Source organism: Crotalus tigris, unplaced genomic scaffold, assembly GCF_016545835.1.
Source record: "Crotalus tigris isolate CLP2741 ecotype Arizona unplaced genomic scaffold, ASM1654583v1 scf7180000018489.288463, whole genome shotgun sequence".
NCBI lineage: Eukaryota > Metazoa > Chordata > Lepidosauria > Squamata > Viperidae > Crotalus > Crotalus tigris.
The window spans coordinates 97,888-111,758 of record NW_024097035.1 but is presented as its reverse complement, the minus strand read 5'-3'; positions in this window follow the sequence as shown (position 1 = coordinate 111,758).

Below are 13,871 nucleotides of genomic sequence, written 5' to 3'. Positions count from 1 at the left end.
AAAACACAAATTATAATAGACCCGAATAATTCTCCTACATCTTCACAAACCACAATTAAATGTTCCCTTCTTCCCAAAAAAATATGGAGTAATCTTTGAGGTTTAAAAATACATATCACATACTAGTCACTGGTATGTGGTTAGGGTTTAGGCTAGAATTGAAATAGTTTGTTTTTTAAAAAAAAAATGGAAACATTTTTGTACATGTTAGCCTTTATTTTCACATGCTAGTAAAGTTATGCTTAAAATCCTACAAGCTAGACTCCAGCAGTATGTGGATCGAGAACTACCAGAAGTACAGGCAGGATTTCGAAGAGGCAGAGGAACTAGAGATCAAATTGCCAACATACGGTGGATCACGGAGAAAGCTAGGGAGTTCCAGAAAAACATCTACTTCTGCTTCATTGACTATGCAAAAGCCTTTGATTGTGTGGATCACAACAAATTGTGGCAAGTTCTTAAAGAGATGGGAGTACCAGACCATCTCATTTGTCTCCTGAGAAACCTATATGCGGGTCAAGAAGCAACAGTGAGAACCGAACACGGAACCACTGATTGGTTCAAAATTGAAAAAGGAGTCCGGCAAGGCTGTATACTGTCACCCTGCCTATTTAACTTATATGCAGAGCACATCATGAGAAAGGCAGGGCTAGATGAAACAAAAGTTGGAATTAAGATTGCCGGGAGAAATATCAACAACCTAAGATAGGCAGATGATACCACTCTAATGGCAGAAAGTGAAGAGGAACTAAAGAGCCTCTTGATGCGGGTGAAGAAGGAGAGTGCAAAAGTTGGCTTGAAACTCAACATTAAGAAAACCAAAATCATGGCATCCGGTCCTCTCAATTCCTGGCAAATAGAGGGGAAGAAATGGAGGTAGTGACAGATTTTATTTTTCTGGGCTCCAAGATCACCTCAGATGGGGACTGCAGACAAGAAATTAAAAGAAGCTTGCTCCTGGGGAGGAAAGCTATGGCAAATCTAAACAGCATTCTAAAAAGCAGAGACATCACCCTGCCAACAAAAGTGCGTATAGTCCAGGCCATGGTTTTCCAAGTTGCAATGTATGGCTGTGAAAGTTGGACCATAAGAAAGGCTGAGCGCAAAAGAATTGAGGCCTTTGAATTATGGTGCTGGAGAAGACTCCTGCGAGTCCCTTGGACTGAAAGGCGTTCAAACCGGTCAGTCCTAGAAGAGATCAACCCCGACTGCTCTTTAGAAGGCCAGATCCTGAAGTTGAAACTCAAGTACTTTGGCCACATAATGAGAAGGAAGGATTCACTGGAGAAGAGCCTAATGCTGGGAAAGATTGAGGGCAATAGAAGAAGGGGACGACAGAGAATGAGATGGCTGGATGGAGTCACTGAAGCAGTAGGTGTGAATTTAAATGGACTCCAGAAGATGGTAGAGGACAGGAAGACCTGGAGGAACATTGTCCATGGGGTCGCGACGGGTCGGACACGACTTCGCAATTAACAACAACAACAGCCTTTATTTTATTAATTAGTGCTACTGATTGTAAACAATACTTATGTTTGCAATTCAAATCATGTATTCTCAGCAGCAACCTGCAAAGGTTTATTTAAAGACTGCATGATTGGAAAATTTTATTAAAGAATATCTCAAGTGCTATTCACAGCTGAGAATACCACTTTGGCAATTGGATAGTAAAAGGCCAGTGAATTTGTAAAATATAAGATTTTGTAATCATTAAGTGTGTTTGCATGTTTTAGTATATCTGATTATTTGAGAAAAATAAGAGCTCATTTAAGTTATATTACTACTAGAGTTTTTCTGTTTCTAGAAAATTACTTTCTTTTTATGACAAAAGAAGAAGAAAAATATCAAAATATCAAAGAACATATCCTACTGGAATTCCCTGAGAATAATGTAAAAAGTCTTGTAAAAACTAAAATTAAGATCAATGATAATACAGCAGAGACATCAACACAAAATTTCTTCCCCATTCTTTCATTACTTATATAAATAACCACTCTTAAAATATCTTTTATTAACATTTTCACTTTAAAATGGTTTATGTCAGTGGTGGCGAACTTTTTAGACACTGAGTGCCCAAACTGCAACCCAAAACCCACTTATGTATTGCTGGGTGCTGGGTGGGCGTGGCTATGGTGGAAATGGCAGATTTGGTGGGCGTGGCCAGGATGAGCATGGTCAACTCGATGTTGCTCTGGCAGGTGGGGCAGTGGGCAGGAGGGCATCTTGCTCAGTGGGTGGGAGGCATGGAGGGAGGCTTCTTAGCCCCGCAGCTCTTCTGAGGGGGGAGCGAGAGGGGCTGTGCTGGGATTGGGGCTCCTCATGCCTTTCACTGCCTGCCTGCATTCTTCTGCTGAAGATGCCGCAGCTCTGCTTGCTTGGCAGGGTGGGGGCACGCTCACACATGGGGACACACGTAGGACTGGTGGCACATGCCCGGGGATGAGCGGTAGGTGGAGTGGGCACTCCCAATGTCCTTGGGGGAAGAAGCGGCAAGGAGGCTCTGGCCCAGTCCAGCCTAGTCCCGGCACAGAAAGCAAGGCAGCAGCCCCACATGCATTGGACCCAACCCTTGCAGAGTGCCCTTCTTCCGCCATCCTGACCCAGTTCCCTACCTCTGCCTGGCTTGTTCCATGGCCTCATGGCAGCGGCATTGGGCAGAAAGCGGCAAACGGGGCTTGCTAAGGATAGAGCCATGTTTGCTGCCACCACCACCACCCTCAGAGCTGGCGAACAGCAGGGCCCCATCACGGGATGACTTGGGGGCGTGGAGTCCAGCCCTGTGAAGCCCACCTTCTTCTCACCCGAGCTGCCCAGATACATGCCCGCCCCTTGTGCGACTCTGCAGCACTGGCACGAAAGACGATCAAACACACAAGTGGGACAGCCGTGCATGCCAGAGGTGCTGCCTGGGGCTGGAGGGGAGGCTGGGCAGATTGAGGTATGCTAACACCTGAGCATCAGCAGAAGTGTCTAGATAGACATAAGTTATAAAGACATAAAGTGTTACCACCACTTTACAATGCCTGTGTAAGGCCATACTTGAAATATTGCATCCAGTTTTGGTCACCACGATGTAAAAAAGATGTTGAGACTCTAGAACAGTGGTTCTCAACCTGTGGGTCGGGACCCCATTTGGGGTCGAACGACCATTTCACGGGGGTCGCCAAACAAGGCTGTCCGCCATTTCCCCCCCTTTTCTTTGGCCACGCCCCTGGCACCCGGTGATGTATAAGTGGTTGGGGGTCACCACAACATGGGGAACTGTATTATGGGGTCGCGGCATTAGAAAGGTTGAGAACCACTGCTCCAGAAAGAGTGTAGAGAAAAGCAACAAAGATGATCAGGGGACTGGAGGCTAAAACATATAAAGAACTCTTGCTGGAATTGGGTATGTCTAGTTTAATGAAGAGAAGGACTAGGGGCGACATGATAGCAATGTTCCAATATCTCATGGGCTGCCACAAAGAAGAGAGAGTCAAGCTATTCTCCAAAGCACCAGAAGGCAGGACAAGAAGCAATGAATGGAAACTAAGCAAGGAGAGAAGCAACCTAGAACTAAGGAGAAATTTCCTGGCGGTTAGAACAATTAATCAGTGGAACAACATGCCTCCATAAGCTGTGAATGCTCCAACACTGGATGTTTTAAAGAAGAGATTGGACAACCATTTGTCTGAAATGGTTTAGGGTTTCCTGCTTGTGCAGGGGGTTGGACTAGAAGACCTCCAAAGTCCCTTCCAACTCTGTTATTCTATTATATTCTAATAATGTGTGTGGTCTGAATTAACTCCAAGCTTCAAGTTCCTTGTGAAATTTACAAAGATAAATGAACCCTTAACCCCAAGCTCCACATAGCCCCTTATCCCAAAGAGAGAACATCAAACGCATCAATATAATTAAAGATATTGTTTTCTGAAAATCTAAACTGGCTTACAAATGATTTTAATTATAATCCATAGGCCTGAGTGGAAAATTATTGAAACTGCTTTTGAGAACTAAAAAGAGTTTTAATATTTGAGAATTAAACCAAGTATTAAAAGCTGCCAAGAGAAGGAGGCCCAAGAAAATTGTATTCCCATTGTCCCATTCTCTCAAAAGGTCATCCACCAGCACAAATAATGAAGTTTATGGGCTTTATTCCCGCCTGAAACCCACTTCTTCTAGGGTGTGTGGAGTATTGGAACTATGATAAAAATGAAGTTGGAGTCAGGTCTCAAATTATTCAAAATAGTTGGAATTCTGAGTCTTATTGATCAGGGGATGCACCTGAGCACCCATTTACACAAGTTGAAGTCCACAAGTCATAAAAGGGCCAAGTTTGTAGTCCCTGCTTTAGCCCAACCACTGGTCAGAGATGTAGATGGTGGCTAAACAGCAAAGGAAGAGAGCTGAATGGTGAAGCAGGAGAGAGAAAGAGCCTGTCATTTCTCTGCTGCAGAGTACATCAGCACATCAGCTTTTGCTCGGCTGATTTTGAGTATAATTTTGCTACTTTTAGAAGAGCAACAAAGCCATACAGTATTTAAAAATAACTAGAAAACAGCAAGAAATTACGGGGAGAAGCAGTTTGAAAGGCCAAGTGGGAGGTAACTCTTCTACTTTAATGAATACCTGGGGCAAAATAGGAAACATCAAAGGAGAAAGCAAATGTTAGATGATTATCATTTTCTGTTACCTCAAATTTGGGTGGATTGCGCTTTAATTTGATTGTGGGAATGAGCCCATAGAGCCACAGGTAATTTTTGCAGATCTCTAACAACTACGGATTTTCAGAAGCACTACTGACTTCTGTCCAAACGATCCAAATTACAAATGCTTATACACTGAGGTAGATAATTTTTTTTATTTCTGCAAATAAGAACAAATGTGTTGCACAATACTATATCCTACAGTATATAATAATGAATAATTGTAACAACGGTATGAAGCATTACTAAAACTGATTCAAGTAGCCTTTGCAGTGTCTTAATAAGACATTTCAGTTCTTAAACGTTTCCTGCGGGGAGCAGAGAATTAAAGGAATTGCCACACAGTATTAGAAGTTCCTACTGAGGTGCAGCACTTTTGGTCTTCTTAAATCTGAATCTCTCTATCTATATGAAGGAATAATAATTAAACTCCGAGTGGTAAATCGGACGATCTATGTGATTCCAAATTTAACAAACCTTGTAACATAAGCGAACAATGATCCAAAACTTTTTTCACCAAGTGATCTGGAGGTGAGTTGACCACCTAGTTGACAAACCTAATTCCAGATTCTGTCCCCTGCCACTTTCCTATAACCAATTCAGTGAGTAAAAGGATAAAAGCTAGTTTTGCCTTCCGCATAGATCTAATAAACAAATACCCTTCTCAGAGACGTTCTTAAAGCAAAATGATCTTCGGTGTATATTAGGTGATCTCCGGACAGGGCGCCATTACTATAAAGGCAGTTGTTCGGATTAAGCGACCAACTTTCTGGAAAACCTGCAATCGAGACTCCAACAAAACGTAGCAGCGGTAGTTTTAACAACTTCATTAGGTCTTTACGACTGAAAACAGAATTCCAATGAAGCGTCATAGTGTTGAGTACTGCACGACGAACGCATGCATTGTAGTTAGAAAATGGCAACTAGTGACGGCAGATTATCCCCACTACTATAAAGCAGTTATACTGCACTGGGTCTTTAATAAATTACACAATTGCTGATGTAGAGACACAGAACAGTAATGACACTGGAGAATTACCCAATTATATATATGCATCTTTCTAGTTATTTATCAGAATAAATTAAAATAGGACGCAAGTTTTCAAATTTTCCTGAATGCTTCCCCTGGAAAGAATAGAATAGAATAGAGCTGGAAGGGACTTTGGAGGTCTTCTAGTTCAGCCCCCCCCCATCACCGCGCTCAAGCAAGAGAACTTACCTCAGACAAGTGACTGTATAGCCTCTTCTTAAAAATCTCCAGTGATGTAGTGCCCATGATTTCTGAAGGCAAGCTGTTCCACTCGTTAATTGTCCTCGCTGCCAGGAAGTTCTCTTTAATTCCAGATTGCTTCTCTCTTTGATCAGATGATAGTTGTTTTTTGTATTTCCCAAAATTGTGAAAAGTGGAGGATCGCTATGATTGCTTATTCATTTTCGCAATGCCGGTGGATCAGTCCTAAATACAAACAAAACTTGGAATCTGATAGAGCACTGTGCTCTACTTACTTTAAATAAGTTTAAAGAATTTGCTTTAACATTCTCCCCCTATGGTCTTCATAGTTGTTCTTAGAAAGTAAAAATTGTGATTGAGCTGAGCCCAATACTCCATTACAGTTATATCCCTCTGAACAGAAAGGAGACCCTAGTTCAGTGGTGGTGAACATATGGCATGGGTGCCAGAGGCGGCACTCAGAGCCCTCTCTGTGGGCACGTGCACCATTGCCCCAATCCTAGGCCTATAAAACCTTTTCGCTTTAGGCCTCCATTGCCGGGTACAAAAAAAAAAGGTTCAATCAATCAGTCAATTTCAACTTCTCGCAGGGAAAAAAAGATCTTGCAAAGTTGGAATTGATTGATTGAACTTTTTAGTCCCACTCACTCTGCTGTGACTACCACAGCCATGCCCACCCAATGGGCCACACCCACCCAATGGGCCACACCCACCCGGCACCCAACGATGCATAAGTGGGGTTTGGGTTGCAGCATGGGCACTCAGTCTCTAAAAGGTTCGCCATCACTGCCCTAGTTAATAAGAATACTATGAGAAGGTGGGGTGAGATTATGAATCTGTGCTTTCTGATTAGATATGGTTCCTTTTCTAAAACTATTTTATGAAAGAATAAGCTCTCCCAGCAGGTAGTATGTCCTGATTAAAGGTTTTAGGTAAATATGCTAATAAGTGTTTCTTTATTAAATCATATAAGTTTCTTGTTTATTACTCCATCAGTTCTTTGCAGAGATGTAAAAATAATATTTATGGGGAAAAATTGTTTTCTTCTGTGGGAAGAATCCAGAGAAAGAAATATTTTGGGAAATATTTAAAAAGCAGAATATATTTCCCCAAAGGAATAATGGAGAAGATCTTTAAAAAGACAGAAACCAGCCCCCAGAAACCAGCTCCAGCCCCGACATGTCAGACTCACGATGTCATGTGACGTTGCGCAACATATCAGGACGGTTTTGCCATTGCCGGCAATAGGGTGGGTGCGGCTTCTGGATGATGTGTCCAGCCCGTGGGCCAGCAGTTTGATACCCCTGCCCTAGGCAAGGCCAGCTTTTAGGAATGCAAATTCAGTAATCCATTCAGGAAGGTTGGAGCCAGGAAGCCAGAAATTAGGAGGACAAAGACACCTAAAATTTACATACCCCCACCCAAATTCTAAGGACAGGAGACATAATAGGACTAACCCACTAATACCAAAAGGGCACATTCAGACTCAGGTCAAAGTGCATGACAAAGCCTCAAACTGGAACAGGAAACAACCTCAAGAGCCCCAGAAGGTATAAAAGCCAACCACTCTGCTCCATGTGGTCAGTTTTTTCCAGAGCCATCTTTCTGTCTGGCTCTCCTCTTCAATGAACTACAACCTTCTTTCTAAAGCAGTCTCCATGTTGTTTATTCCCAGCTTAGACTGGACCTTGATGAAGATTTTTCTCTCAACACTTCCTAATAGTAGTAGTAGTAGTAGTAGTAGTAGTAGTAGTAGTAGTAGTAGTATAGTAGTAGTAGTAGAGTTGGAAGGGATCTTGGAGGTCATCTAGTCCAACCCCCTGCTCAGGCAGGAAACCCTATACCATTTCGGACAAATGGCTGTCCAGTCTCTTCTTAAAAACTTCCAGTGTTGGAGCATTTACCACTTCTGGAGGCAGGTTGTTCCACTGGTTAATTGTTCTAACTGTCAGGAAGTTTCTCCTTAGTTCTAGGTTTCTTCTCTCCTTGATTAGTTTCCATCCGTTGCTTCTTGTCCTGCCTTCAGGCACTTTGGAAAATAGCTTGACTCCCTCTTCTTTGTGGCAGCCCCTGAGATATTGGAAGACTGCTATCATGTCCCCCCTTGTCCTTCTCTTTATTAAACTAGACATACCCAATTCCAGCAACTGTTCCTTATATGCTTTAGCCTCCAGTCCCCTAATCATCTTTGTTGCTCTTCTCTGTACTCTTTCTAGAGTCTCAACATCTTTTTTACATTGTGGTGACCAAAACTGAATGCAATATTCCAAGTGTGGCCTTACCAAGGCATTGTAAAGTGGTATTAACACTTCACGTGATCTTGATTTTATGCAGCCTAGATTCACAGGCTAGATTATAATTCACATGTCTTGATAGTTTCCATTCTTAGAACTTTAGGGAAATCTGCTTTATTATACTATCTGCCAACTTTTGATTCTATTAGAAAGAATTTTTAAAAAGTGAGTAAATTAAACATTGCAGTTAATTACATGTACAATGAATTAATAAAAGGGTTAATCAATACTAACCCAGTCTGATGTCTTCCAGTTATGCTACAATATCTACAAATTCTAGATATTGTTGTATAACTGGAAGGCATCAGGCTGGGTTAGTATTGATTAACCCTTTTATTAATTCATTGTACATGTAATTAATTGTACTTAATGTAATTAACTGCCTTCCAGTTATGCTACAATATCTCCAAATCCTAGCCGGGATAGATATTATGGGGGTAATGGGCTCTTCATCTCAATAGCATAAGTTGATTTTACAGCTATAATTTTAATTTAGAAGCCAAAATATTATATATAGATTAGACTATTTAATGCATACTAGAGATTATTGCAATGGGTATGGTACCCAACACTATCTTGCCAAAATTGAATCCAGTGAGAACATTTTGAAAAAAAAGAATATTACAGTTTTTTTTAATCAGAGGTTAAAGGGATGTGACCTCCATATTTTAGAACTATAGCTTAGTTTTCTATCCATTCTTCCCTCTTTTTATTTCAAAACGCAGCCAAAATCACTCTATTCTACCTAACCTTTTAACCCTAGGCCCTGCACTTAAAATATTTTTAAGGCAGACTTCCAGTATTGTGCCATAGCTCATGGCTGCGGGATAGCGGAGCTCCACTCCCCACGGCCATTTTTGCCCTGCCAGGGAGACCCTAAATGAGTTTGGAGTTGCTCCGAAGAGGTGACCGAGAAGGAGGAGTACCCCATTGATCACAAAATGATGGTGTTCATTCTGTTTGATCTGGGGGAAGTGCTCCAACCTGACAGGAGAAAGGCTAGCTGTACATTAGTGTCTAGCTCAAGCTACTTGCAGCCGAAGTCCAAGAACATGAACCAGAACATCGGTGAACAGCATGCTTGGAACTGGTGAGAATATTGATCTTCTCTCTTCTACCTTTTAACTGAATCTTTGAGAAAGACCCCCAAAGCAAGAAAACCTTTAAAAGTGATGGGAAAGGACTACACCCCCACTCCCTCATAGACAGAAGTGGAGAATAAATACTAAGGGGGAAAGAAATATATGAAAATTAAATTTAAAATACTACAGTTTGGATAAATCTATAAACTAAAAAACAAAACAAAACTGTTAAGACTATACCCTAAAGGGTTTCGATGATTATTATAATAACTTTTCTGACTGAAAAAAATGGAAAATAAACAACTACTGACACCTAGTGGAGAATCAGAGCACAGAACTTTAACAATAAATGACTCAGAAATTGGCAAGATGCCTAGAAACAAAGAATAATTTGTTCCCTTGAACTTTAATAACCTTCAAGAAAATACTGGGAACAAAGAAAGAGTTGGGCCAGCCATAAGATTAAAAATTGTCTGAAAGAAAAATACTTGGACTGCTGTCTAAATTTAAAATTGTTTACAAAAAAAGAAAAACTTCAGCTCTTGGATAATCTTTTCAAGGATAATTTACAGGAAGGACTTAAGGTGGCTAAACCTACTGAATTGCAACTTTGACTGATTGATAATTGACCCCTGAATAAAAAAAACCTGTTACAAAATACTGCCTTCACTGAGGCCTTGATAATTGAAAATATATTGGACTACAAAAACTATATATAAAGATAAGAGTTATATGAAATTGGGTTGTGTGACTTTGAGATTGATAGGTTGGATAACTAATTATAGAAACTAAAATATTGATGAAAGACTATTTGAAGGGGGGAGACAACATGGATATCGTACATATCAAAAAATGACAAGACACCACACTCAGTATTTACCACTAAAGATTTAACCTGGAACATCAAAGACTTCCAGAAGCAATATTTCAAGGCAAGACAAATACTTTCCAGGAGGAAATGTACGTAATGTTACCACAGTTACAAATGACAATAGATTTAAACCACGAGGAAATCAGAAATAACTTTGATGACATAAATAAGCACATCTGTAATCTAAATCTACAATCAAAAAACACCCAGAAAATGATGGCGAAAGAATAAACAAATCAGATAATAAAACACAAACTAGAAGAACATGACCAAATCAACAAGCTATAAACAATTTAATACAAATAGAAAAAAATCTACAAGACTTTGACATAATAACAAAAATGGAATGGACTATAGAATTCCCAAGTGAATCAACAGAGTTTGGGAGACAGAAAGTATATATTTTACCTATACTATCTTCTTTACTCCTAATAAAACTTACAAAAACACAAGAACTGCAAGGTAAGGGGAATATATTAACTTGGAAAGCTACTTGGCAAAAGAAGAAGGCAAGAGACAGATTCAAGAGATTTGACTCACCCCACCAGATGGAGCATTACATGAGCAAAACTTGTTTGAATATGGCTAAAAGAATAGAGAACTTTGAAGATAAAGGGGCTCTACAACAAGAGGGATAAGAGATTTAAATAGTATAGTATGTTTTACAACATATGAAATGTAAAAATATTGGGATTTATATGCTGATACTATAAGATAGATAAGAAATACAGTATTTTTATAACATGAAATATGAAAATATTGGGATGGTGTACTTAAATAGAAAAATTTGGATATTTAGATGACTAACATTGAGAAAATCATGATTGATAAGAATGGATTGAATATAAAGGAGAAATTAAACTTAAAACAAAAACTACGAAAATAGGATACATGGTGAACTAATGAGATGATGTCTATAAGAATAATATAAACTGATGATAAGTTATCATTATCTGTATAAACATGAAAAACTGTTTATATTTATTTATACAAAGAAAATATTAAGAATTATATCTGTTTAAGGTTGAAGAAGGAGAATATAATTGGGAGAAGGGAAGATCAAAGAAATATATTATTAATTAATATACTAATTATGGAATTATCAAAATCAATCATTATTGACTGTTAATTAATTATTACTGTCTTTTTTTTCAAATATATAAACCAAGACATCATGCTGTACACCAGGCACTGGAGATTGTTATTTTAAAAAAGAAATAAAATATTTTTTAAAAAATATTTTAAGGCAAGGTGATCACCCAGATGCTGTATAAAACTGAGACTGGGACTAGAATGTTATTGTCCAATTGGACAGGAAGGTTTTAGATTCTCTCCAGGTATACTTGCCTTTTTAAGAACAGAGTTAAGGCCAGTCTCCATCATGGCCAGAATATATCTTTTATTGTTGGGGCACTTTGAGAAGTTTGAAAAAAAACTCAAGAATCCCATTTTTCAAAGTCTGTTTTCTCAATTGCTAAGTTGGGAACCAATGGAAGAACTTTATCACCCATCTTACAAATGTACCTTTGAAAAAACATGTTTCTTGGAACAGAGAAAATATTAGAGATTGGCTTTTTAAAAGTAATGTCAATAAAGATGCCACCGTAGTATAAACATCCACATTTTCATCTTGGTCTCACTATTGTAAAATATATAAAAGCCTCTCCCAGTACCTAGTTAATACTACCAGTGCTTTGCTGCAATAAGCTTTAATGTCCTTTTACTTGCAGATTGTATTCTCCACATATCTTGAAGGGAGATTTTGTAAGCTCCCTGTCAAATAAGGTCTCTTTCCATGGAATGGAACAACTCACCACAGTCAACTCCTATGGGATCCCAAAGATGCTTTTCAAAAGGCAACTGAACTTTCTAGTTTTTTCCTTGAAAATGTTTTGCTTCTCATCCAAGAAACTTCTTCAGTTGAATGGTGGGGAATGGAAGGATTTATATTCTTCAAGTCATTACTTTTGTTCTGCTGTCATTTAACAGAATAACAGAGTTGGAGGAGGCCTTAGAGGTCTTCTAGAACATAAAACATAGAATAACAGAGATGGAAGGGACCTTGGAAGTCTTCAAGTCCAACCTCCTGCTTGAACAAGAGACCCTATACCATTTCAGACAAATGGTTGTCCAGTCTCTTTTTGAAAGCTTCCCGTGATGGAGCAACTACAACTTCTGAAGGCAAGCTATTCCATTGGTTGACTGCTCTCACAGTTAGGAAATTTCTCCTTAGTTCTAGTCTAATCCCCAGCTCAAGCAGGAGACCCTATACCATTTCAGACAAATGGCTCTCCAATCTCTTCTTTAAAATCTCTAGTTAAAAAGCACCTACAACATCTGAGGCAAGCTGTTCCACAGATTAATTGTTCTCATTCTTAGGAAATTTCTCCTTAGTTCTATGTTGGAACTTTTTTTTGATAAGATTCCATCTTGCTTAAGGGTAGAGCATCTTCTCCTGCCTTCAGGTGCTGTGAAGAATAGGTTGACCACCTCTTCTTTGTGACAGCCTCTTCGATGTTAGAAGACCGCTATCATGTCACCCCTAGTCCTTCTCTTCATTCAACTAGACATACCCAATTCCTGCAACCATTTAGCCTCCAGTCCTCTCATCATCTTTGTTGCTCTTCTCTGCACTTTTTCTCGGGTCTCAATATTTTTTTGTATCATGGTGACCAAAATTGGATGTAGTTGTAGTATTCCAAGTATGGTCTCATCAGTGCAATATGAAGTGGCTCTAGCACCTCACATGATCTTGATACTATCCTTCTGTTGATTGGCATTTTTGGCAGCTGTAGCACACTCTTGGCTCATATTTAAATGGTTGTCCACTAGGATTCCTACATCCCTCTCACAGTTACTGCTATTGAGTAAAATACCATCTATTCTATATAGTATTTGTGCATTTGGTTCTTGCCTACCTGTAAAAGATTACTTTTTTCACCACTAAATTGCATTTTGTTGGATAGGACCCAGTGTTCAAGTCTGTCAAAATTCTTTTGGATCTTGAGCTATCTTCTAAAGTGTTGACTACTTCACCCAAATTGATATCCTCTTCCAGTCTGATGAGTTTTCCTTCCATCTCTTCATCTAAATCAGGAGTGTCAAACTGCCAGCCCGCAGGCCCGATGTGTCACAAGCAAACCACACCCACCCCATTGCCGGCAATGGGGGGAAAGCTCCGATACGTCACGTGACGTGGCAAGTTTGACATGTCTGATCTAAATCATGTATGAAGATGTTGAAGAGAACTCATTTTAAGACAGAACTTTGGGGTACCCCACTGCATGTTTTTCTCCGTGTACATGTAGCTCCATTGAGGACTACATGTTGAGTGCGGTTGATCAGCAAGTTAAGAATCCATCTAATGGCGATGCTGTCTAACCCACATTTTTCTATCTTACCAAGTAGCATCTTATGGTCTACTTCAGGAGTCTTCAAACTTGGTCCTTTTATGACTTGTGGACTTCAACTCCCAGAATTCCTCAGCCAGGCACACTGTGAAGTCCACAAGTCAAAAAAGGTTTGAAGCCAGCCAGGTTTGAAGATCCCTGGTCTACTTTGTCAAATGCCCTACTTTTAAAATTTGAAAGAAATAAAGCCTTGGCTTTATTTTGTTGTTTCTGTTTATATCTAATACTCATTGTATTACTTTATTTCATAATTTTATTGTTTTACTGTTATTTTATTCTATTGTAGAGCAAACTATAT